Raw genomic sequence first — 26,905 nt, forward strand, 5'->3', positions numbered from 1 at the left:
TTATCTTCTGGAGGATTCTAGAAGATTCCCACACTTGTCATCTCCTATGAGCTTGAAATTGGATAGGGAATGAGTTAATTAACCTCCTATCCTCTCATCCCTTCCTCCATGGAAATTAACTCTAAGTTTGAAAGGCCATTCAATACCCTCATTTCTGACCAAACCTCCTCCACTTTCCTATAAATTGAGCACTCATCTAAGTGATCAGGGACTTTGAGAATTTGTAAGGATATACTGTTGGTGTGAGGTTTGAGATTGCAGGCAAGTATTGTTATGCTGTTGGAGTGTTGTGATTTTGATGTGATGTTGGATGGAACTCAAGTTGGAGGAGTGACATTGGATTGGACTTCATGGTTGTAACTCTTCCTTCTACTTAATAAAACGGTTTACACCTTTTCCCATATTCTTGTCTTTATGTATGATGATTATATGTGTAAATGCTTTCAATTCCATTTTCTTATAGTAGATAGATCTCTTGCTTTGATTGGTTTTTGTCCTTTGTTTATGATTGCAAGTTCTTGTCGAGCGGATTAAGTTCGAGAAGGAGTGACGGGAGCCATACAAAGGAGACAAAGGGAAAGTGAAAGATAATAAGTAGGTGCATTTTCTTATTTATATTCTATAGAAAAAGTTTAAATGCTTTAATTCTGTTGTTCTAGGTGTAGCTACCCACCTAGGGAAATTGTGTTTATTTGTAGATGCAAAATTCCACATAACAAATTGGCAACTCCGCTGGGGAACGATCATCGTTCCAGGTAGTTTACCTTCATCCTAGTACACCCTAGTAGACTTTAATTTCTTCCATTGATCTTGTTTAAGCCCTTTTTGAAGTGTTTTTGGAAAAAAATGTGCTTTCAAACCCCTAGGATGGCTTCTCAGGCACCAACGCAGGTTTGGTCAAGAGACAGAGTGCTGTAGAGCACCCTTGGCTTGAGGACAGTGCTTTGAAGTGCATTGTCTCCCATTCAGAGCTGCGTTGATCCTCTTTAGGTCAAAAATCTTATCTTTGACTTGATTTTTCCCAAATTTCCTTCTGTTTTTGCTTATTGAATGATCAATGATTGTAGTACTTTTGAAATCAATTTATGTTTCCTCTCCTAGCCCTACTTTGGCCTTGATTTTTTAGTGTTTCTTAAATGATTTCTTTATCACTATCAATTCATTGTCAATGTTAGTTTATAGTCGATTAATCTTTGTTCAAAAGAAAGTGTCGTAAAAGTCTTCATTTCTTTCGAAAAGGGACTATCGTAAAGTCTTCGTTCTTGCAAAAAGATTGATTGATTGTATGTGCATTAGTTTCCTTTTGTTCATCTTAACATTAAGGGAATTGAAAAGAAAAACTTGCATCGTGAATATTGTATATTTTGAATGCTTGATAGGAATAACTAGGGAAATTGCATTTGGTGTGCTCTTTGCTGTTTGTCAAAGATCTGATTGCTATATCCCTTACTAGCTATAGTTTTCATTGTTAATTGAATGAAAGAATGTTTCTCATGTTAGTTGCATTCTTGGAATTGCAAACATATATCACATGGTGAACCTTGAAAGGAAAATTCTTAAGAAGATCAACTTAAAAGTTATCTCAATTAACCTAATGGAGCATTGTAACTTAACGCATAACATTTAGAGTTCTAAGCTAGAGACGTGTTCTGGCGTCGTTAAACATAACAATTATCGCTAACTTGTCTACGATACATTCTGAGTGTTATACCTCATTCCATATACATAAGTATATCGTATCTCGTCCACGTACCTTTAGGTATATAGGGCAGTGTTACAATACGTACTGTATATTTCGCATTAAATAGCGCTAACATGGATTGGGCATCCACGTACTTTCGAGTATATATGGGAGGACTACATTAGGTTGCTATCCATCCTTAGGTAACCAAGTCAGTCGCCTTGTACACTGTGATACACCGAACACAACATTTGGGGAGATTGCCTGCACGTATGTTAAGTCTTGGTTTACTGAGGCAGTATATTGCAGTTCACAATTGCTTGGTAATACTTATGCCCAGATTATACCTCTTTTGTTTTGTTATGTTATTTTGATTAAAATAAAAATAATTTACCGCAGATAATATCCTCCACACTCACTCCTTAGTTTATCTTAGGTTGATACATGTGGCAACAACTTCGGAGTCCATCGATCAAGGAATTCCTTTTGATGGGAATCCTAGTCCTTTTCCTCCTTTCGGAAATATTGGTGCTCCTTACATGGCTACATTATCTAGTCCAGGATTTACCATTGGCTTATCTGTATGGTTGTTTTCAACCTCCTTGGTCAAAATGTCATGATTTCTCCGCAATTGAGTACTCCTCCAACTGGACAGAATCAACCTCTTGTTGATCCTAAAGTTGACCCTTTGTCTTCTTCCTCAGGTTTTTCTTCCCCCCCTTCTTCCTCTTCGCACGGTGAAAGTATTGACACTAGTAATCAGGTGGCTAAGAAGAAGAAGAAAAGGAAGAAGAAGAAGAAGAAGAAACCTCAGCAGGGGGGCAACCAAGCAACCATTGCTTTGAATGCAACTTCTGATGAGAAATTGTCCGATAAGCCTCACAAAGTTCAATATCCATGCAAACTTTGTACTGGAGAGCATTTTCTTCGAAATTGTCCTGATATTCCTCAGATCTTAGAAAAATGGTCATCTCGTCCCGTGTCATCAACTTCTGGAGATCATGCTGGTGACACACCATCGACTAGTGGTAGTAAATTTCATGGAAAGAAGGGTAAAGTTAAGGTTTCCCTGTAGGTTATATGAAGGGAATCACCCCATTCACCTTTGTCTCTATCTGGATGAAGCCAAAAAAGTGTTGGATAACCGTCCTGCTTCTCCGCAACGACTTCCATCTGGTTACAAGAGACTCTCCCTTAATCCTTCACTTGTTGATAAAGTGAATAACCTAAATCAACTGCTGGTTAAATCCACTCTCATTGAATGTGAATCCCATGAGTCTATACCTGACCAATCTTAGGTCGAGCAAACAGTTGACTTGATTTCACCTTTAGTTAATCATACCTTTCCTATAGAAAGTGAGTATGATACCACTGAGGTTCTTTTTGTTTCTTCAGATTCCAATGAGCTTGGAGGCAACCCTCCTGTTCCATCAAGACAGGAGAAAATTTTCCCGTTCTTATGGTACCCCCTCCAAATAGTCTGGTCACTTCCTTTGATTGGAATCGACTAGCAAGATGTCATTTTCCTTCTTATGTGCCTTTCCAGATCATAGTATAGGTTTGTAATATGATTGTACCTGGCAATTTTATAGATGAAGGTGCATCTATGAGTATAATTTCCTCTACTGCTTCGCAAGTGCTCGGTTCGCTGCCACTTGTGTCCGTTACCCAAAATCTGTTGGATTTTAACAGAGGAACCAGTCAACCATTAGGGATCCTTCCTCAGTTGCCTATTACTTTAGGAGGAAAAATTGTTTATATCAATGTGATGGTAGTCCCAAGCCCTTTATAGTACAATTTACTTCTTGGGTGCGACTATGTTTATGACAAGGTAGCTATAGATTCAACACTCTTTTGAGTGGTGTGTTTCCTGCATGAAGGCAAAATTGTCACTGTTGACCAGCTTTCATTTCATGGTCCGAACATGGCTTTTAGTCAAGCATCTTCCCTAAATGGTCATTTTGTCCCAATGGTATCTTCCCCGCCATAGGTCAATTATGTGGCAACCCGTTCCATGCCTACATCAACTAATGATGAATTCTGTGATGTTGCTCAGTATGTATTGGGGGCATTGGAACTAGATCTCTCTAATGGATTCCTTGCTACGAATCCATTCTAGAGCATTGTTCTCCCATCTGAGGAGAACCTCTTAGAAGTCATGACCTCTTATGGGTCATGATCAAGGAATATGAGGATAGTTCCTTGTCTTGTGTCAACCTCATTAAAAATGAAACAAGGAATCTGAGCAGAGTTCCTTGTCTTGTGTCAAGCTCATTAAAAAATGAAACAAGGTCCCCTGGAGAAAAGTTACAATTTGAGTCTTTGATTAGATATCGTAAAATCCCAGTCGAGTCTTTCATTTGATCTCCTAAATGAACCTTCATTCCATCCACCTGATATCCATGAGTAGTCTACCTAGGTGAATGCAATGAAGCTTGGGGGGCATGTACCTAGAATCGAGTCATCATGTTGGGGGCATGTAAACTAATTTCAAGCATAGTTTTTCGTTTCAAGCTTGTGTAAACATGAAACTGAATCCAAGCATAGTTTTTGTTTCAAGCTTATGTAAACATGAAACTGAATCCAAGCATAGTTTTTCGCTTCAAGCTTGTGTAAATAGGAAACTGAATCCAAGGTTAGTTCCCTATGGTTCAATCTTGTGTAAAAATGAACCCATCTCCATTTTAACCCTCATGATTTCCATTCTATCAGCGTTTTCTGTCAGATGAGCCTTGGTTTTTCTCCTTCCAGTGTCACTATCTGCTTGGCCAATCATACACTTTCACTTGGTTGTTTTATCCTTTTCAGGAACAGTTGCAATGAGTAGCCTTATTAGCCAACCTCTACACATAAATGAACATGTTTTGAGAAGTTCCAACGTCACCGGAACCAGTTTCTATCCTAAACACCACTCGTTCCTCTAAGTGGAGTCCTATTTAAGCTCTTTTCAGAATCTTGAAATATGAAAAGATTGTTGAGCACTTGTCCTTTTCAGCTTGTTAATGGATTGGAAATGGCATCTACTCAGTATAAGTTTAACCCTTTTCTGGACTAAGATAGATTATTTACGAAAAAGGAATATGTTGATCAAACATGGTCAATAGGCTCTCTCTCGTATTATTTTATGCTTTTTCAGACTTGAGAGACAAATCTACGAAAAAGAACTTGTGGAGTTTTCATTTTGTCCCTTTTCAAACTCTCTAAACATGAAAAGGACCGAGTTATCATTATCGTTAAACTTGTTAAAACATCAAATAGCGACAAACTTGTCCATCATGACAAGACTGAGTTTCACCTTTGCTAGACTCATTAAAACATCACATAGTGATGGATTCACCCGAAGGGTGGAATTATACAACAAGCATATGTTATCCTCCTCAAGCTTGATAAAAAATAAAGTGGTACTGGTGAGCAATGACTAGGGAAAATGGGAAAAGGGGTAAACCACTTTATGGTAGCAGGTCGCTCTTGAACACGACACTTTCACTTCATCTCTGTGACTATTTGGGTTGGGTTATCTGCTTGATGGTTATCATACCTATGGTTTATCACACCATCCATTACTTTGGTTTTGGGTCAATGCTTCCAATTCATTCAGTGTCACCGACATTTTCAAGAGAAATGACTCAGTAATTTTCATCCTTTGGAATACTCATAAACCTTCATTTTCATGACCGCCATTCCCGAATCTTGTGTCTTCAGTCACATTCTGTCTCCAACAATCATTACACTCATTTTGTGTCATTGATGTGGGATACGTCAAGTTCTTCTTGCGATGAGTCACTTCTTGTCATTATCAGCACATTATCCAAGAAGTTGACTTAGAAACACCCTTCCAGTACCTTGAGGCTTGCATACATCAATGGTAGGTTTCTTGCTTCTGGCAATAGGTTGACATCACTGGCCTTTGACCGAAAGACTTTGTATGGTGTTCGACATTAAAACATCCATTCACACCATGCAAAATGTATTGTAGTACCTTGAGGACCATTATCTTTATCGGTGATTTCTCTCACGTCTGTTAACGGCTTACATCATTGGCTGGTAATTAGAGGGTGTATTCCCATGTTCGACTTCAGATCACATATTCGCATGGTTAGACTTGTACTTGAGAGAATGATTGAATGAGATAGAAGTCCTTGGATCTACTTACATCCATCAGGCCTGCGATTTCAGGAAAGTACCAAAGCATCCGTACAATGGCTTTACACTGATGGTCATCCAATCATGGGTCTATATCTGTAGATGACTATCTATGTAATTGTAATGAAAGTATATGCTAAGCATGGGTATGCCTTCCCTCAAAAATTCATGAAAAAAAAGAAAATATCATGATATTATATATTGTAGTCGATGCAGGTCACCATCCACTTCGGAACCTCCTCATCACATCATAAAGCATATCACTCGACATTATCATTTTCAACTTCATGCTTTAGGGGGAAGCTGTTACAGATCCATTTGGGCACATCACTCCCATCATTCAGATCAATACTATTAGGGCTCATCAAACCCTAATTCAGTTGCTACATTCCCTAGACAAGTCATCTCTTTGAATGCCTCCTTCCTTGAGAGTTTCTTGGCCTAAAGCCCTCCAGAAATGCCTCCTTTAGGGACCAATGCAGCCTTGGTCAGGGGTAAGTGCGCTTCATTGCTAGTAGGCCCATGTCAGGGTGCTTTCTAGAGAACTCAGTTCCACTTTGACCTATGCTGGGCAAGATTGAGCGAAATCTTCATAGGGTTCTGGGAATATTATTAACTTTTGGAGGATTCTAGAAGATTCCCACACTTATCATCTCCTATGAGCTTGAAATTGGATAGGGAATGAGTTAAGTAACTTCCTATCCTCTCATACCTTCCTCCATGGAAACTAACTCTAAGTTTGGAAGGTCGTTCAATACTCTAATTTATGACTAAACCTCCTCCATTTTCCTATAAATTGAGCACTCATCTAAGTGATCAGGGGCTGGACTTTGAGAATTTGTAAGGAGATACTTTTGGTGTGAGGTTTGATATTGTAAGCAAGTATTATTATGTTGCTGGAGTGTTGTGCTTTTGATGTGATGTTGGATGGAACTCAAGCTGGAGGAGTGACATTGGATCAGACTTCATGGTTGTAACTCTTCCTTCTACTTAATAAAGTTGTTTACACCTTTTCCCATATTCTTGTCTTTATGTATGATGATTATATTTGTAAATGCTTTCGATTCCATTTTCTTATAGTAGATAGATCTCTTGCTTTGATTGGTTTTTGTCCTCTGTTTATGATTGCAGGTACTTGTCGAGCGGATTAAGTTCTATAGGGAGCGACGGGAGCCATACAAAGGGAAAGTGAAAGATAACAAGTAGGTCCCTTGTATTATTTATCTTCTATTGAAAAAGGTTAAACCCTTTAATCTGTTGTTCTAGGTGTAGCTACCCACCTAGGGAAATTATGTTTATTCGTAGCAACATTCCACATAAGAGGGTGGAGGGTGTTACAAATATTTGTGCTTTGGCTTGACATTTCAACTTCTAGATGAGGCTCACCCACTATTCCTGATTGCCCCACCCCTTTCTTCACATGATAACTTTATAGCCTTGTATTGGAGAATAGGAGCCTGTGGGGGCATGTGCCCAAACTAGCTGATCTGATCTATCTCTAAGCCAGACATTTGACCTGGTCAGTTCCTTGGTGAAGTTTTTCCACTCCTCCCTTCCTTGATGATTGAGATTTAGGTCAGTCCCAAATAACCAGGCTTGGCCCCATATCATGGAATGACCATTCTTTCCAATTTGGCTTATATGTTGGATGCCTCTTGAGACTACTTGGTTTATACAACCCGGAGTTAGTGGAAATCCTTCGTTGCACCCCACCCATGGATCCTTCCCTATCATGAATTGTTCTCCATTTCTTTTTTTCTATGATATTGCAGGAATCTATGGTAGCTTTCCGCACCACCGATGCATTCCCTTTCTTCTTAATTGGCATCCTGATCCAATCATCCAAAGAAATGGGATCAATGTACTTTCGTTTGACCACTATAATCCACAGGTTCTCCATCTTTATTAATCTCCATCCAATATTTACTGCTCTTTTATTCCTCATCCTTCCCATTCCTTTGGTCTTGCCACCTTATCCCAAGCCACCCAAGGCAACACCAATTCCTCCTTCGAACCAACCCAAAGGAAACAACTGCATACTCGTCTGATCCTTTCCAGAATTCCATTCGGAAACCATGTTAGTGCCACCCAGTATACTAGAATGGCCAATATGACTAATTTAATGAGTGTCAGTCTTCCTGCTTTGGACAACCATTTGAAGCTCCAATGAGTAATCTTGAATTCTATTTTTGCTACCAACGAGAAAAAATATTGTTTCCTGTATGAGTGTGGTTTTAGGAAGAATCCCAGGTACTTGAAGCTATCCTCCAACTTTTGATCTTCAAAGGGAAGGGCTTTGCTATATACCTAAATTCCATTCTATTGAATCCTTCTAGAAGTAAAGAGGATTTCTCCTTATTGACGAGCATGCCTGTCACCTTGAGGAAGAGTTCCAATATATTTTTTAACTCCTTTGTTTCACTCCTTCTTCCATTGTTGAAGAGAAGAATGTCATAAACAAACAGTAAATGAGTTATATATAAGTTGACTGCCACTTCAACTCCTTGGATATCTCCTTTCCTTCTGGATTCTAGTAGCAACTGAATAAGACCTTCTGCTACCAGGAGGAAAAGGAGAGGAGATAAGGGGAAACCTTGTCCCAGCCCTCTTTGACCTTGGAAAAATGGGGATGCCACCCCATTTATTAAAACCTCAAAGGTCACATTGTTAAAACACCCCATGACCCAATTTATGAAGTCCACTTGAAAACCTAGGTGAGTTAGAAGCATTTGAAGGTACATCCAACTGATTCTGTCATAAGCTTTAGAGAGGTCAATTTTCACTACTGCTCCTTTGTTTTTTATTTTATTTTATGCTATGAATAGTTTCCTGAGCCACTCCTATCGCTTCATGAATCTATCTTCCATCCAGGAATGCAAATTTTTCTTTTGAAATATGCTTGGAAAGCAGTGGCTTCAATCTGAAAACAATCACCTTTGCTATAATTTTGTAGATACAGTTGCACAAAGAAATTGGTCTAAAATCTTCAAAAGAGGTTGGGTCTTCCTTATTGGGAATAAGGACTATAAAAGTGGCATTAAATGGGTCAAAAATTGCACCTTTTCTTCTGGAATCTTCAACCACATCAGTTAATTCACTGCCTATAGTCTTGAAAAAGTGTTGAAACAGCTCCATTGTCCAACCATATGGACCTGGACTGTTGTCCTTTGGAATAGATTTTATGATTCCTTTGACCTCCCCTCCTATGACTTCCCCCATGAGCTCATTAGAATCTTCCTCATCCACATAGTGAGGGAAAACCTAAGCTGTCCGAATCACTTCAACTGACGACACTTCCAAAGGTGCTATAAATAGATTTTTGAAGTGTTTTATTCCCATTGTTCATAATTCCTCAAATGAGTTTGTCTGCCTTCCATTCTCTGATTTTAAAGACCAAATGGTATTTGTATTTTTCCTTCCTTTTGCATAATTTTGGAAGAATTTGGTGTTTTCATCCCCTACCCTTAACTAGATGGCCCTACTTTTCAATCACCATTGTTCTTCTCTTGCTAAAAGGATTTTCCTCCTTTTGGTTTCCAGCAGTGTGATCCTATCCCTTTTTTCAGTTCTCGCATCCATCAGCTTCCGGACATTCGATCTCATCGAGCTCCACCCTATTTGAATTAGGTTTTCATCTTCTTTCAATTTCTTGTCTCTGGACCATTCCATCATAGCCTTCTCAAGGCATTTTAGGTTCTCCTTAAAGTGGTAAGCTTTGTCCCCATTATCACTTGGCCTCATAGGTCTCTAGGTTTCTTTAAAGAGAGTGTTAAAGGAATCCTCCATTAGCCAGGCTGGATTGAATTTGAAGGGAGTTGCCGGATTTCTAGGAGGACCTTTTAGTTCGAGCAAGACGGGTAGATGATCAGAATCACCTCCCTCCCCTACACACTGACGGAACATAGGGATCTTTGTCGCTACCTCTTCTCTGAGGAGAAAACGATCCAGTCTTTTGGCCACTTGATCTTCCCCTATTATCCTATTCCTCCAGGTTAGTATCGGCTTCAAAAGATTTATATCTAGCAACTTATTCTCTCTAATGATTTTTGAGAAAAAATACGACAGCGAGTCTGCTCGTGCAGAGAGGCCCCATGTTTTAGCAATATCCAGGGGAAAAGTTTAGGTCGCCCCCAATCACCAGGTATGGGTTATCCATAATGGACTTTTAGAAAAGATTATTGCAAAAGTGGACTCTATCTTGACATGGCCCATGAATATTGAGAATCAATAGGTTTGTGTAGAGCTCTAAGGAGTAGTCTTCTTTTCCGATTGCCTGGTCTAGCCCCCAAGTGTTCAGAACTCTTAATTTACCTTCATTTACACCCAATGCCAACCCCCCTGAACGACCTTTGGCATCCAAGGCCTAGATGTGCCATCCAGGCATTAGTTTAGACAGAGTTTTTGATACTTCAGATCTGTTAGTGTCAGTCTTTGCAGCCTTCCTCCAGTGATCAAACATGCTCTTATGAAGTGATTTTAAGGTGTCAAGGTCAAATTTTGTCATTTCAGTGAGTTTTCAAACAAAATTTGGTCACTAGGTATTAGGTCTAGGGTTTGGTTTTACTCCTGTCAAAGTTGTCCAAATGTTGGTCCATGTCACCATTCAGCTGAGTGTACCATCATTCAGAGGGTTTTCATTATCATGTCAAGTTCCACTAGGTCATTTTACACCTTGTTCATGCTTCAATTGCGCCTAGGTAAGGTTCATTTCCATGTCGTAGGGTTTTGAAGCTAATTTCCCTTGGATCGTCAAATCATCAGCAAAACTTGTATCCTGATGTTCATACACCTTCCCCTATCCTTAATGTACCTTATTAAACACTTCCCATCACTGAGATCCCTCAAATTCCTCATTTTTGCACAAACCCTAGTTTCTTGCTACAAACCCTATTTTCTAGGCTAGGCCTGTGTTTTGCCCTTTTGGACCCCTTCCCCTCACTAAATTTCTAATATTCCACTTTCCCCTACTTTTTAACATCCCTCCCTACTTCCCAAAGCTTTCTCAAGAATTTAGAAGCCCCTTATCCCCTTCATTTCGCTTCATTTCGACAAATCCTTTGTTCTACACATCGGGATAGGTTTTACTCCAATGATGTTTCTGAGCAATAAAAGATGAATTTGGGAAAACGGAGAGATTTTTTTTCCAAAATAGGCCAAGGAATAAAAACCTCCTTCACTTTTTACACAGGTGTCGCAGTATTAGAGAAATGTCAAAAATACAGTTGCCTCGGGAGAATTGATGCACCTCTGAAGTGACCTTGAGAAAATCAAGTTTTCTCCTAGCTTGGTTGGTCAAATCACTTGCTTTATGAGTCAAATGACTAGACACAAATATCTTTCCAATGAGCTATTATGAGCTCAATTTGGAGTTTAGGAAGACCTTCAAAAGTTGACTGCAACAGCACTCTGCCTTTAGGCAGCCTCATTTGGCACATTTTGACCAGTCTTGGGAGATTTGATTTTTGACAAGGAAAATGAACTCCAAATTGAAAAATTATAGTTTGGTTGGAAATTAGACTCAAAGACCTTTCCAACGGGCTATCCTAAACCCAATTTGGACACCGTGAAGGCCTCCAAAAGTCTCTTTTAAAAAGCGCTACGCATAGGGAAGGCGCGGCACATTGGGCTGCATTTCTCAGTGCAAAAATACACTGGTACGACACATAGGGAAGGCGCGGCGCATTGGGCTAAAAAGCCTGAAATTCATTGAAATATTCCTCCAAATTGAAAATTATTCATTCCAAAAGTAGGTAGAGCCTCCATTTTTGTGTTTCATCCAAGTTTGTGCTAGGGTATGGTGGTTGATGGATGGTAATGGTTAAAACAAAAACATCAAACCCTATCTTTTAAAATACCTTAAGGAAACTTGCTGCTAGGGTTTCAAATCACTATTTTGTCACCAAAGTCACTCCTCCATCCCTTTCTCCTCTGTTTTCAACATTCCCTAAGTTTCCTTACCCCCTAGGTTCATTAATTCCTTCTCCCAAATTATTTTTCCCAAATTCTCAAATCCAAAACCTCAAACCCTAACCCTATGCAAAAATTCCCAACCCTATACATAAATTCCCAAACTCTCCCATATTTCCCTAACTGATTTTATCCCAACAGTCCCTAATCCCTCACTGCTCTCCCCTCCCTTTGCAGTCCCTTGTTTCATTGTTTTCCCCTTGGTGACAGGGGTCAAACACATCATCAAAGGCAGTCCAAGATAGTTTATCTACCAGCAGAGATGGAATCAGATCCGTCATATGATCATGAGGAGGAGACCCACAAATATTCGCCAATAGAAGTACATGCGCTCCGGAGGCCTCATATAGGTGGCAAACATCCGTGAAGACCAGCGAGTTGCCAAAAGAAGCCTAAATGAGATGACACCCATTCAGCAGGAGATAGAGGCTAATTGAGAGATTTGGATCGAGAGAGTCAACATCCACTTAGAGAGACTGCTGGAAAAGGCTGAAAAGGATAAGGAATTGCTGAGACACATGGCTTTTCATTACATGGTGAGGAACAAAGTTTGCAAGGCGCGAATAAGGAATCTAAAGGCAAAATTAAAGAAGGCAATAAGGAAGAAAAAGAGGCAAAAGGAGCATGATCGTCTTCAGATATTGGCCAAAGCCTCTTTAGCCCAACATGACACTTGATAGAGAAGGTAAAACCCAAATTTCAAGAAATTTGGAGAAATTTTTGGCATTTTGACAAATTTTGGCACAAAAAACAGGGTTTTTCTCCCTATGCGCTGTGCCACGTGGCACGCGCTTTTGCTAGGGAGCTCCAAATCACAAAAATTTTAAATTTCTAGATTTTTCATGAAAAATCATGGTTTCTGGTGCATGAACAAGAAATTTGGGCAAGTTTTGAGTCCTCAGGAGGTCAAAAACACTCAAAAAATGACCTCACTGCCCCTATTTTGACACACAGGAAGCAGTCTTGGGAGATTGAAGTTTTGAAGGGGCAAATGACATCCAAATTCAGAAATTCCACTTGGGTTGGAAAGTAGACAGGTAGGGCTTTCCAAGAAGCAGACTTGGGCTCAATTTGGACTTCAAGAAGTGCCTCAAAATCAGCTCCAAAGTGGCGCGACACATAGAGAATCACGTGCGATGCATAGAGGATTTTTGCCCATTTTTCACTATTCAGCTCAGAAATTCGCCCAGTTTTGCTTCTTGAAGTTACTCTTGACCTTTCATGATGTAATTTGATAACCATGATGTAATATTGGTACATTTTTACTTGTTATAGAGGATTCATTCACTAAAAGGTGAAAATTGAATGAATGAATCACTTTCCTAGCATATAGGGGTAAGTCGTTTGACTACCTAGATTTCAGTTCCTTGTTTAGAATTAGTTCAAACAGCTCCTAGAATGATGAGCTCGACCCCTAGAGGCAAGGGAATAGGTTTGGATTGTCTATATTATGTAATTTCTAAGTCATTTTAAGGGTTGGACACTTGGGATTGCTTGGTACTCTATTGTACATTTCATTTCTGCAATTTTAGCAAAGGAAAGACCACGGTTTTGTAGCACTTGTTGGGATCCATGTGGCTCTATGTTTTGATGGTGTGTTTCTATATGTATTTGTAAGTTCACTGATGTTTATGTGTATCATTTTCCCTTCTCTTGTTTTCTGCAATTAAACAAATGAGTGATTAAGGTAGAATTCATTGGACTGTTATGCTCTGCCTTGATATTTTGTTTAATTCTACATGTTTTCATCTATTTGAGGAGGACTCTTGAGACCTTCTTGCCCTCCTTGGCTCCTCACCAGTCTGATCCACCCATTCATTCAAATCCAAAGAATCAAAACTATTGCCTATCTTGCCCCTACTTGAACTCTGCAAAAATCTGGCCTCATCCCCGGACCCAAAATTTGCCTGTCCCTTTTTCCAACAAAACTCCCAAAAAACTCAAATCAAAACTTTGTACTTCATATCTAGCCTAAAATTAGTTTATATTTCAATCATCTCAAGCCCCATAGATCATCTTTTGCTGAGATTGACCCCGAGAGAGCCCTCTCGTAGGGCTAGCTACGAGGCTGAGCGTGGTTTGATGTGGACCTAGAACCTTGTCTTTTCAGCCGGAGGCAAATCTAGGCTCTAACAAGATCCAGAACCCAACGTTTCTTGTAATATTAGAATTTATGGCTTGTAATTGTGAATCACCTCCTTTAGAGCCAATTTTTTAGGGATACTAGCTAAACTCCTACAATTTAGGGATAGAATAATAATTGGATTACCTCTGGGGGTTTTTCGTTGCTCTAAGCACCCCTGAGATGGATATTTGCTTCCCATCCGCAATGTCCAGTTTGGCTCGCAATTGAGCCTTAGGCAAGTTCGATTTCCTCCATCTAGCCTTTCGGTCCCCTTCTTGGAGATTTTGCATTCCAAGCCCACCCACAGCCTCCCAAGGAGGAGGCTTTTTTCTTGCGGGGTATGAGATTGTAGAAGGGTTTAACAACATGGGTATCAACAAAGTTCATGACTTCCTCACCCTTCCTAGTCTTTTAGTTCAGATCTAAATCAGGGATTGATGTAATAATACTATCCATTTGTTCATTAGAAATGTTTGAAAACGGAATTACAAGATTCCGAGGCCTGGAGGGCCAGGCACTGATGCAGGAAAAATCAAAGAAAGAACAGGAGAAATATGAGTAGGGGTAGAATCCAGAACTGTACCCTCTTTTAGATGAGTATGGCTCCCAACCTCCACTACTGCTGGTTCTAGTTCTAGGCTTGTCTCCTTCTCCTGCTGAATTGCTGGATGACCTTCTTCCTGCACTTTCATATTCTCCACGATATCCTCCTGAGGCTTATCAATATCCATCTGATCATTCCCCGATCCCTTATTCATCTTTCGCCCCTTGTTCTCCTCCTCTGTTGCTTTTCCTCCCTCTTCCTTCCTTTGCTTTTTTCTTCACTTGAACCCCACCAGACATTCTTTTGCCAGGTGTCCATATTTATGACACCTGTGAAATATGAATGGCAGGTGTTCATAATCTAAAATTTGAGTATACTTGAAGTCCTTGTATTGTAAATTGATTTCCTCCGGCAAATCTACATGAGGGTTTAAGCTTACCAATATACATGCCATCTGTTGATCTCTCGTTTGCAGAAATGACACATCTGCTTCCATGAATTTTCCCAAGTGATTGTCGATGGCCTTGAACACTGATTTGACCCAGAGAAGCGACAGTAGTCCCGGCATGCGTACCCACACAGATGATTCATCTACTCTTTCCCTTTGTGCATCAAACATGGGGTTCCATTTCTTAAACAAAATAGGGTATCTCCCTATACACCAGTTCCTTGCCATGACCCATTCCGTCAATTCTCTCTTCCCAAACTTGACCATGAACCAACCTTTTGCCCATGTTGTGACCACAAAAGCTGTGTCCGATGCTTCTTGCTAATTTTTTGTGGTCCATTCTTGAATATAGTTGTATTTATTCCCTCTTTCCCTTCCTACCAAGGTTAGTTCAATGACCTCCATGGCCTCGTTGAGTTGGACATCCATTCCAAGGACCAAGTTAGCTACAGTCTCACTTTTCTTGATTATTTTATGCGTTTTCCTCTTCTCCCCCACCTGCCGCTGTTGAAACCCTCCCTCCATGTTTCGTGTATTTTCTTCCACATTGGCTGTTGCTATTGGGAGCATTCTTGAACACCTCTCTTTCTTGAATATTCTGAGCCCTTCGAAGGTCCTTTCACCTTCTTGGTTTGTCTCTTCAAACCCTGTGATCAATACCTTGTCACTCGACTACCCTTCCCTTTCGTTTATAGTTTCCTTCCTAGCCTTGGTTTGCTTGGCTCCTCCTCTCTTCCCACCCTCCTCAAAACTATCTCCAACTGCCTTCCGGCCACATGACGAACCCTCTGCTATCTCTAGCAGGCCAGCAATGCCCACCCCTATAAATGGGTTTTTTCGCAGGGAACTTCTACTTCCATTTGTGTGTGGGATTCAGCCTGTAAGGGAGTGGTTCAAGCTCAACCTGATCTCTTCTTTCCCCGGCCATAACCCCTCTGCCAAGTAGGTGTGCTGACCTTCTTGGCCTTTAAATCCACAACTGATTACTATATCCTCTAAACCGCCTGAATAAAATTGATTGAGAGAACGAGGAGGGTCATAACTTACTTGGAAACCTTCACTATTCACTGCTCCGTGCTTAGAAAAGGAAGACCTCTCTTGCAGTTGCTTCCCTTCCCAGCTTTCCAGACATGACAACCCTAAAATTTCCTCTAGGATTCCTAGGGCTTTGCTCTGCTTCCTACTCGCTTCCGAACCTCCTTTCTTCCTCCCTGAATGTCCAACTGGATGAATATTTCGCTCTATATTTTGGTCGGTTACCTCCACACCCCAGACCAACAGTATGTCCCCAGTTTCGAGGTACAGATCAACAACATCGCTCTGTTTGACCATCATCCGTCCTACTGTTCCCTATTAACATCTTAGCGAAGAAAACAACCCTCTTTTCTTCGACTTCAGGTGCGTGCTGAGGGTAGAAGGCGGCAACACAACTTAGTTTATCCCTGAAATCCGTTTCACTATTTCCATCCTTTGCATTAGTTCATAGGCTTACTGGTAATTCCTACAACAAAACACACTCAATCATGTCACCTTCCACCTGTCTTCCTCTATCCTCCTGTGCCTGATAGCCTCGAGTCTGCCGACACCATCTGGTCACCTCTCGTACCTCCTCCTTGTCAACGTCTCAACCCTAGAGGCCTCTTGCCTGTAGTCAATTGTCACAGTTCCGAAACCCTAGTTCCATTGCCTTTGAAACCCTAGGTCCAAATATCTTTGCACACATATCTTGTAATAATGATCATAATAATCTGCCCATCATTTGGAGATTCTTTTGGAAGACTTTAAAGTGATTTTTTAAAAGAGAATTTAAAAAAAAAAAAAAGTTTTTTTGGCAAGAGAATTTAGGGCTTTGTAAAGTCCACCAGTCTACAAAATTATTTGGTTTTTTTTTGTCAAGCATAACAATGTTTTGGGTGAAGATTGTGCTTTATGGGGGTGCATATTGAAAATCATATTTTATTTCGAGGGCAATATGGAAGATAGCCTCATGCAATAAGGAAAGAATCTATAAAATAGAGGAAAGACTGTTGTCATGGGTTGCAAAGTGTGACTGAAGCATATGAAGAAAAGAAATCGAAAAGAAGAGGCAAAGATCATTTCCATGGTTAGGAAGATTCAAGCCACAGCCGAGGAACTGAGAAGTATAGCAGAAGACAAAGAAGAAATCGAGGGCGATTGGTGTAGATTTGATTTGCTACCACCTCTGTTGTTTACAGGTAAATATTTTGATCATTGGGTTATCAAGATGTTAACTTTTCTTCGAGTTAAATAGTTAATTGAGTATGATTCTAATAATCGATATGATGAAGTATGCAATGTTTTAATATTGAATTTATAAATATGCATTGGATGAGAAGTGTTTGTGCAAGGTAGAAAAAGCTACAACGTCCAAGGAAGCATGGAAGATATTGGAAGCAGAGTTTGGCGCAAAGGAGAGTGACATGCAGCAACATGTTATGTCACAAGTAAAGAAGTCAGTCATAGATCTGAGAGTATATGAGAAAGACTCTCAGAGGAAAACAGCTTGGAGAACCCCATTCAAAAGTGGATGATGGTTGTCAAGATCATAAAATTGAAACCCATTATGCAAGCATGCATATGGATGAAGAATATGCAACAAAGATTGCAGAGAGAGAAGTTGAAGTCTTTGTGTGTGAAACAGAGCAAGAGAAAATAAATGCTCAAGGACTCCATTGTAATGTGGATGATACAGATGATGGTGAATCCCATTGTGATGAGACACATGTGGATGATGATTGCAAATTTATATGTGAATTCATGAATCCAGCCGCAGTTGATGGATTTGGTGAAGTTGAAATTGACAATGAGCACATGCATGCTCGGATATCCCACCATAGTGTGGATGAACATTATGTTGATGTTATGTGTGGTTTCTTTTTTGAAACAGAGATTGATTGTGGCAATATAGTAAGCGCAATGTTTGATGAAACATTGAAGGTTGAAGTTGCCACTGTAGCAGCAAGATATGAAGCAGTTGGAACTGCTCATGAAGCAATATGTCATCTAGCAGCAGTTGATGATCAAGAACATGATAAAGTGATTGAAGAGTTTTTGATGAAAATATCCACTAACAACATAACAGTGGAAGACAACCTCCATGCAGTTGAAAAGAAGGAAGTCGTAGAGCAGGAGGATCTCACTAAAGAGAATCATATGAAAGATGTTTTTAACATTGTTTTTGAATATGCAGGTGTTCAGAATAGCATGGGAGCAGAAGTCGAAAGAAAGGTTGTTAATAAATTTGATGTAAATTACAGGAAAAAAGTAACAGTACCTGATGATGAAAGTGAAAATAATGATATGGATGTTTCTGAAGACTAAGATGAATGCATTGAAACCATTTTTCAGCAATGGAGTCAAGATGAGATAAGATTTTGCTATCAAGAAATATGACATAAAGAAAGTAAATGAATATGGAGCCTACAACAAGAAAGCACAACAGATAATGAAGCAATTTCAAAGATATAAAATTTGGAAGAAGAGAAAAATAAAATGAAAATTTGTGAAAGTCTTGAGTCATTGTAAGTATGCTGAGACATAGACCAGCAGGCATGTTAGAGTGATAATTGAGTCAATTTTTATTGTAAGCCTATCATGCATAATTGAGTCATGTTGAGTCATACGGTCGTAATTAAGGGGGAGTGTTAGAAATTGTAATTACTCCCACACGCGGAGTTGGCTAAATGTAGAGAGTTAGCTAACTGAGTGATTGAGTGATCGAGTGTTTGAGTGTTGAGTCAAGTCGAGTTAAGTGATAGACCACTTTGAGTGTGTGGTTGCATGTGGTGCATGTCAAGATATTTTAGGCAAGTATATAGTTGGAAAATGAAAAATACCCTTCACCGGGTTCATTGTAAGCATCATGTCTTGTGTGATCAATAGAAGAGCCACATCTCATGTGTTCTATGTGTGAATTTGTGTTTTTGTCTCCTCTGCCCTTCCAACAAAAGAAGCACCTGTAGTTTCACTACCATCAATGTCCATCCCTGATAAATACTCACCATTTACACAGTTAGGGAGGACAACTGTTCTCCCATGCCAAGTTGCAACCCATACCGAATCCACAACTGCAACTGTAATTTCACCTGCTTATGGTATTGGTGATTATTTGCCTCGCATGTGTTGCTACTTCAATGAGATGAATAAGCTCACAAGAAAACGTGCCTTAGAAGAGAGTCTCGTACAAGTGTTTCAGGGATTCTTGGCCAATCCCTTCATGAATAATTGTGAGTGAAAGGAAGGTGAAGAATATTTGAACCTTGAATAATAGACTAAGTAGACCAAGGCATGGATCTTGGAAGTGGTTTTAGAGTGACCATGTCCATATTGAAACTTCTTCCTATGCCATGACCTGTTCAAAATTTAGGTGGGTGACATATTGCGCAGTTTTTCAGATCCCAATTCTTTGCAAGTATGGCTTATGAAAATATAAGTTTCCTATAGATTTACAAATCTTTGAAATTGAGGCCAACTCTATTTCGACAACATTGCTATTTTTTCCCATTATTGTGTCTAATGGACCCTTGGGTGCTGGGAAAATAACATATCCATAGTTGGATATGGATGGCAAAGCCAGTAAACTTGAATTATTGTATGAAAGAACATGTCTGGAGGAGGGAATACCTAGGAAAGCCTATCGATAGCCCTCGAATCTATAGCGGGCTATGCATTTCAATTGGCATCATCCCTACCTATCGACCGTAGGCATGAATCACTATGCCATACTTATATATATGTTTGTAGATCATCAAATGAATTGGTTCATCCAGTCTCGACCAAGGGGATAAGGCAAAAGTGTTTCCGTGTGTTGATCTGCAACGACTCTATTGAGGGAAAAATCACGTTTCTGGCATCCGTGGGCTATGCAAATGGGCAAGAAGCATGAGGGCTTAGAAAACACAAGCTTGAAGGAATAAAGGAATGCAAAGAAATAGAAAATCGGAGATATCAATTTCTATCAACCAATATAGCTAGCTAGCTGCAAGAGGTCTTGGGTTCGAGTCTATTAACCTTCTTAGATGGGGAGACAACCATTATGTGAAAAGATTGGACTGAAGAAAGGACCATCGAATGCCTAGGAGGACCAAAAGCTCATTTGTTCCATTCTCAACCACAACCATTGTTGCTGGCATGAAGTTCCAAAGTTCGCTGGTAAATAGCACAACCATATTTACTAAGGTAAATATGGTTAATATATGCCGATAGGTGTATATGAAGCATATATACAACCACATATTCCAATGTGGTTAATACACACCAATAGGCTTATATCAACTATATTAATAATTATTATTGGTATTTAGGATTATTAATAACAATATAGAATTATTAATAACTATATAAATATTAACAACCAGATTATTTTTATATATTACTGTATAAATATTATATTAATATTATAATAATTATATAAACTGTTAATATATATTAATTAATAATAAAAATGACTCATAATAATATTAGATTATTATTATATTATTTAAATAACCTAATAATAATAATAATATTTTATTATAATATTATATTATTATAATAATATACCAATATAATAATAATAATAATAATAATAGTTGATTATAATATTATATTATTATAATAATATACAAATATAATAATAATTATAATAATAATATAATCAATATTATTAAGAGTTTATGTTATTACTATAATATTTATATAATAATATATAAAAATGATGTGGTTGTTAATATTTATATAGTTATTAATAATATTTAATTATAATATTATATTATTATAATAATATACAAATATTATTATTATTATAATATAATCAATATTATTATAGTAAGAACAATAAAGACTAATTTTTTATTATTCATGATAATTAATAACCATACAAATACAAATAATAGCAACTATATTCTTATATTAATATTAATATTAATATTAATATTAATATTAGTAGGCTTTAATATTTTTAATATTTATTTTAGGGTTTGTATACATAGGATTAATTATTATCAGTATTTAGGATTATTAAAAACTATATAAATAACTATATAGGATTATTAATAATTATATAAATATTAAAAATAAGATTATTTCTAATATTATTATATTAATATTATTATAATAATATAAACCCCTAATATATATTAATTAATAATAAGAATAGCTCATAATAATAATAATGATAATATCTTATTATTATTATTATTATAATATACAAATATAATAATAATAATTATAATAATAATATAATCAATATTATTATAATAAGAACAATAAAGGTCAATTATTTATTATTTATGAAAATTAATAACTATACAAAGAATAGCAACTATATTCTTATATTCTTATATATTTATGGTTATTATATTAATATTATTATAATAATATAAACTCCTATTATTATTATTATTATTATTGTCATATTATTATTTATTATTATTATTATTCTTAGACTTTAGTATTTTTAATATTTATCTTAGAGTTTGTATACATAGGGTTAATTATTATCAATATTTAGGATTATTAATAACTATATAAATATTATCAAACAGATTTAAGATTATTAATAACTATATAAATATTAACAACCATATTATTTATATATATTATTATATAAATATTATAATCACTATATAAACTCCTATTATATATAAATTAATAATAAGAATAACTCATAATAATATTAGACTATCATTATACTATTAAAATAAGATAATAATATAAAATTATAAAAAAATAATAACAATTATATTGTATTATAATAATAATAATAATAATAATAATAATAATAATAATAATAATAATAATACATGTGATTATAATAATATTATATTATTATAATAATAATATACAAATTTAATTATCATTATAATAATAATATAATCAATATTATTATAATAATAACAATAAAGACCAATTATTTATAATAATTAATAACTATACAAATAATAGCAACTATATTCTTATATATTTATATATTTATGATTATTATATTAATATTATTATAATAATATAAACTCATAATAATAATAATAATAATATTATTTTTATTATTCTTAGGCTTTAGTATTTTGAATATTTATCCTAGGGTTTGTATACATTGGGTTAATTATTATTAATATTTAGGATTATTAATAACTATATAAATATTATCAAACACTTTTAAGATTATTAATAACTATATAATAATTATATAGGATTATTAATCACTATATAAATATTATCAAACACATTTAAGATTATTAATAACTATATAGGATTATTAATAACTATAAATTTATGAGAAAAAAAATTCCTGTGTAAATCACATGATAATACATTTGTCGACGCATTTCGAACCAACAAGTGTGGTTCATCGTCAGGACAAGTTGAAGAATCAGATCATGGCTGCAAAGTTAAATAGGGAGAGCATATCATCCAACGACTAGAAAAAACAACTATATTAGGTTGGACTGGACCAATGGCTATAATTGACCAAAAAAGCGGCTAGATTTGACTATTTAAATTGTTTAACTAAAATAATATTATCATGTTAAAATGAATATTATTTTAAAAATAATATTTGTTTTAACATGATAATATTATTTTAGTTAAACAATTTAAATAGTCAAATCTAGCCCTTTTTTTTGGTCAACTATAGCCATTGGTCCAGTCAACCTAATATAGCTGTTTTTTCTAGTCGTTGGACGATCTGCTCTCCCTATTTAATTTTGTAGCCATGATCTGATTCTTCAACTTGTCCTGACGATGAACCACATTTGTTGGTTCGAAATGCGTCGACAAATGTATTATCATGTGATTTACATCAAAAAACTTTTTTCTCATAAACTTGATATGGATCACAGAAGCCTCAATTCAACATCTATATAAATATTAACAACCAGATAATTTATATATATTATTATATAAATATTATATTAATAATATTATTATATTAATATTATATTATTAAAATAATATAATAATATAAAATTATAAAAAAATCATAACAATTATATTGTATTATTATTATAATAATAGAATATAATAATAATAATAATATCTGATTATAATATTATATTATTATAATAATATACAAATATAATTATCATTATAACAATAATATAATCAATATATATTTTTTTCGGTAGGTAAGCACTGATGGGAATTTGAATGACTGACCTATCGCAAGGAGTGCCTTAACAGTGCACCCATTCATCGTCAATCCAAAGCCCTAAGGGCTATAATATAATCAATATTACTATAATATATTGTTATAATGTATTATTATAGCAATAACAAAAAAAGACCAATTATATATGATAATTAATAACTATACAAATAATAGCAACTATATTCTTATATATTTATATATTTATTATTATTATATTAATATTATTATAATAATATAAATTCATAATAATAATAATAATATTATTATTATTATTATTATTATTATTAGGCTTTAGTATTTTTAATAGTTATCTTAGGGTTTGTATACATTGGGTTTATAATATTAGTCTCTTTTGTTTATTATTACCTAAGGGTTTAATACTAAAATCCCAAGGGATTATGAACCAATGGGAATAATATTAAACAAAAAGGACTAATATTATAAACCCAACTCTTTAATATTATAAACCTAAGGAATTAGTGAACCCAATGGATAAATATTAAAAACCTAAGGGATGAAGAAGCACAAGGAATTAATATTACAAACACAAGAGAAACATAAAGATGACCATGATTGATATTATAAACCCAAGTTAATAATAAACCCAAAGGATTAATACTAAAACCCCAAGGGATTATGAACCGAAGAAAATAATGTTAAACCCAAGGGACTAATATTATAAACCCAACATTGGTAAACCCTAATATAAATATTAGAAAGACAAAAATAAACATGGTTTATTTTCATGGTGAGAGAATCCTTGTCACAATGTGACATTCAACCATGGTTGGCCATGGTTGCCTATGATTGACAATGGTTGACCATAATCGATATTATAAACCTAAGGGAATATTAAACCCAAGGCATTGATATTATAAACCCAAGGAATAATAAAACGAAGGTATTAATACGAAAACCCCAAGGGATTATGAACCCAGGGGAATAATATTAAACCCATGGGACTAATATTATAAACCCAACATTGTTAAACCCAAATATGAACACTACAAACACTAAAATAAACATGGTTTATTTTCATGGTGAGTCAATCTTTGTCAAAATGCGACATTCAACCAACAGACTAATATTATAAAAACCAACATTGGTAAACCCAAATAGAAATACTAGAAATACTAAAATAAACATGTTTTATTTTGATGGTGAGACAATTCTTGTCACAATGTGACATTCAACCATGGTTCACGATGTTTGGCTATGATTGACAATGGTTTACCATGATTTATATTATCAACCAAATGGAATAATAAACCCAAGGGGTTGATATTATAAACCCAAATGAATAATAAACCCTAGGAATAAATACTAAAACCCAAGGGATTATGAAGCAAAGGGAATAATATTAAACCCATGGGACTAATATTATAAACTTCACATCGAGTAAAGGCAAATATAAATACTACAAACACCAAAATAAACATAGTTCCTTTTGATGGTGAGACAATCCTTGTCACAATGCGACATTCAAACATGGTTCACCATGTTTGGTTGTGATTTATATTATAAACCTAAGGGAATAAAAAACCCAAATTTTGATATTATAAACCAAATGAATAACAAACCGAAGGGAGTAATACTAAAACCCCAAGAGAATATGAACCCAAGGGAACAATATTAAGCCCAAGGGACCAATATTATAAACCCAAATATAAATATTACAGACACTAAAATAAACATGTTTTATTTTCATGGTGAGACAATCTTTGACAAAATGTGACATTCAAACATGGGACTAATATTATAAACCCAACATTGGTAAACCCAAATATAAATACTACAAACACTAAAATAAACATGGTTTATTATGACGGTGAGACAATTCTTGTCACAATGCGACATTCAACCATGGTTGACCATGTGTGGCTATGATTGACAATGGTTTACAATGGATTAATACGAAAACCCCAAGAGATTATGAACCCAAGGGAATAATATTAAACCCATGGGACTAATATTATAAACCCAACATTGTTAAACCCAAATACAAACAGTACAAACACTAAAATAAACATGGTTTATTTTCATGGTGAGTCAATCTTTGTCAAAATGCGACATTCAACCAAGGGACTAATATTATAAAACCAACATCGGTAAACCCAAATATAAATACTACAAATACTAAAATAAACATGGTTTATTTTAATGGTGAGACAATTCTTGTCACAATGCGAAATTCAACCATGGTTGACGATGTTTGGCTATGATTGACAATGGTTTACCATGATTTATATTATCAACCAAATGGAATAATAAACCCAAGGGATTGATATTATAAACCTAAATGAATAATAAACCCAAGGGATAAATACTAAAACCTAAGGGATTATGAAGCAAAGGGAATAATATTAAACCCATGGGACTAATATTATAAAATTCACATCGAGTAAAGGAAAGCATCAATACTACAAAAACTAAAATAAACATAGTTTATTTTGATGGTGAGACAATCCTTGTCACAATGCGACATTCAAACATGGTTCACCATGTTTGGCTACGATTTATATTATAAGCCTAAGGGAATAAAAAAAACCCAAATTTTGATATTATAAACCCAAATGAATAATAAACCAAACAGAGTAATACTAAAACCCCAAGGGAATATTGTAGGTATTTACAGGGTAAGTTCCTCAGACAGAACACCAAAAGGACACCGCTCACAACCAGATCGCAGATCAATACACCAGTATTTTGACGTGGTTAAAACCCTCAAAGAGGGAAGCAGTCCACGGCCTGAGCTAATGCGGCCACTTCAGGCAATTTATTAATAAAAGAATGAAAATTTACATATGTTTCTCTCATGCACGGATTACCCTACAAATGACCCTCCATGCACTTTAAATAGAATTCATGGACCAATCGGGTGTCAAGCCACGGATCAAGTGTCGGTAATACCGAGGAGAGAATGAACCGTCGGATCACTACATATCGTGACCGTCGGATTGTAAGTTACAAAATGTACAACGGTAAAGAAACACACTTTACCTAACTCTATACTAGACCAAGTTGTACTTAACTATTTCCTATGTGTCGGAATATCCTAACATCCCCCCTTAAGAACAACTTGGGATAGGATTGAAGGATTTACAAATATGACACAATAGGAGAAGGAAGGAGGCACTAGAGCCTATCCCCCCTTAGTGACAACTTCCTGAACTCCAACCATAAATCGAAGTTTAGTGAACTTCGCCTCTGTGAGAGCCTTTGTGAAGATGTCTGCAACTTGATCATCTGTTGAACAATATTGCACTTCAAGAACATGGTCATGAATGAGCTTTCTGATGAAGTGCATGTGCAGTTCAATGTGTTTGCTGCGCTGATGTTGGACTGGATCTTTGCATAGCTGAATGGCACTTTGATTATCACACCAAAGTGTAGTTGGATGCTGCTGCTCAAAGCCAAACTCTGATAGGATCTGACGAAGCCACAAGGCTTCCTTACTAGCTTCTACGGCACCACGATACTCTGCTCTACTGATGAAAGAGAAATGACACCTTGTTTCTTGCAAGCCCATGTAATAGGTCCTGAACCAAGAGTGAACACATAACCGGCAGTAGACTTCCGATCATCAGGGTCACCAACCCAATCAGAATCAGTGAAACCAACCAATAGAGGAGACGCTTCGGCACTGTAATGAATCCCAAATTGAATTGTACCTCGAACATAACGAAGTATTCTTTTAGCTGCTTTCCAATGACTTTCATGGGGTTTTGCATGAACCGAGCAACAAGGGCAACAACAAAGGAAAGGTCAGGACGAGTATGGGTTAGATACAAAAGTTTTCCTACAAGTTGACGGTATAAGGTAGCATCAACTTCAGGAGAAGTACAAGTGAC

This window comes from Pinus tabuliformis, chromosome 5_2 (assembly GCF_031772625.1).
Source record: "Pinus tabuliformis cultivar Carrire ecotype Pingquan chromosome 5_2, CPIR1, whole genome shotgun sequence".
Taxonomy (NCBI): domain Eukaryota; kingdom Viridiplantae; phylum Streptophyta; class Pinopsida; order Pinales; family Pinaceae; genus Pinus; species Pinus tabuliformis.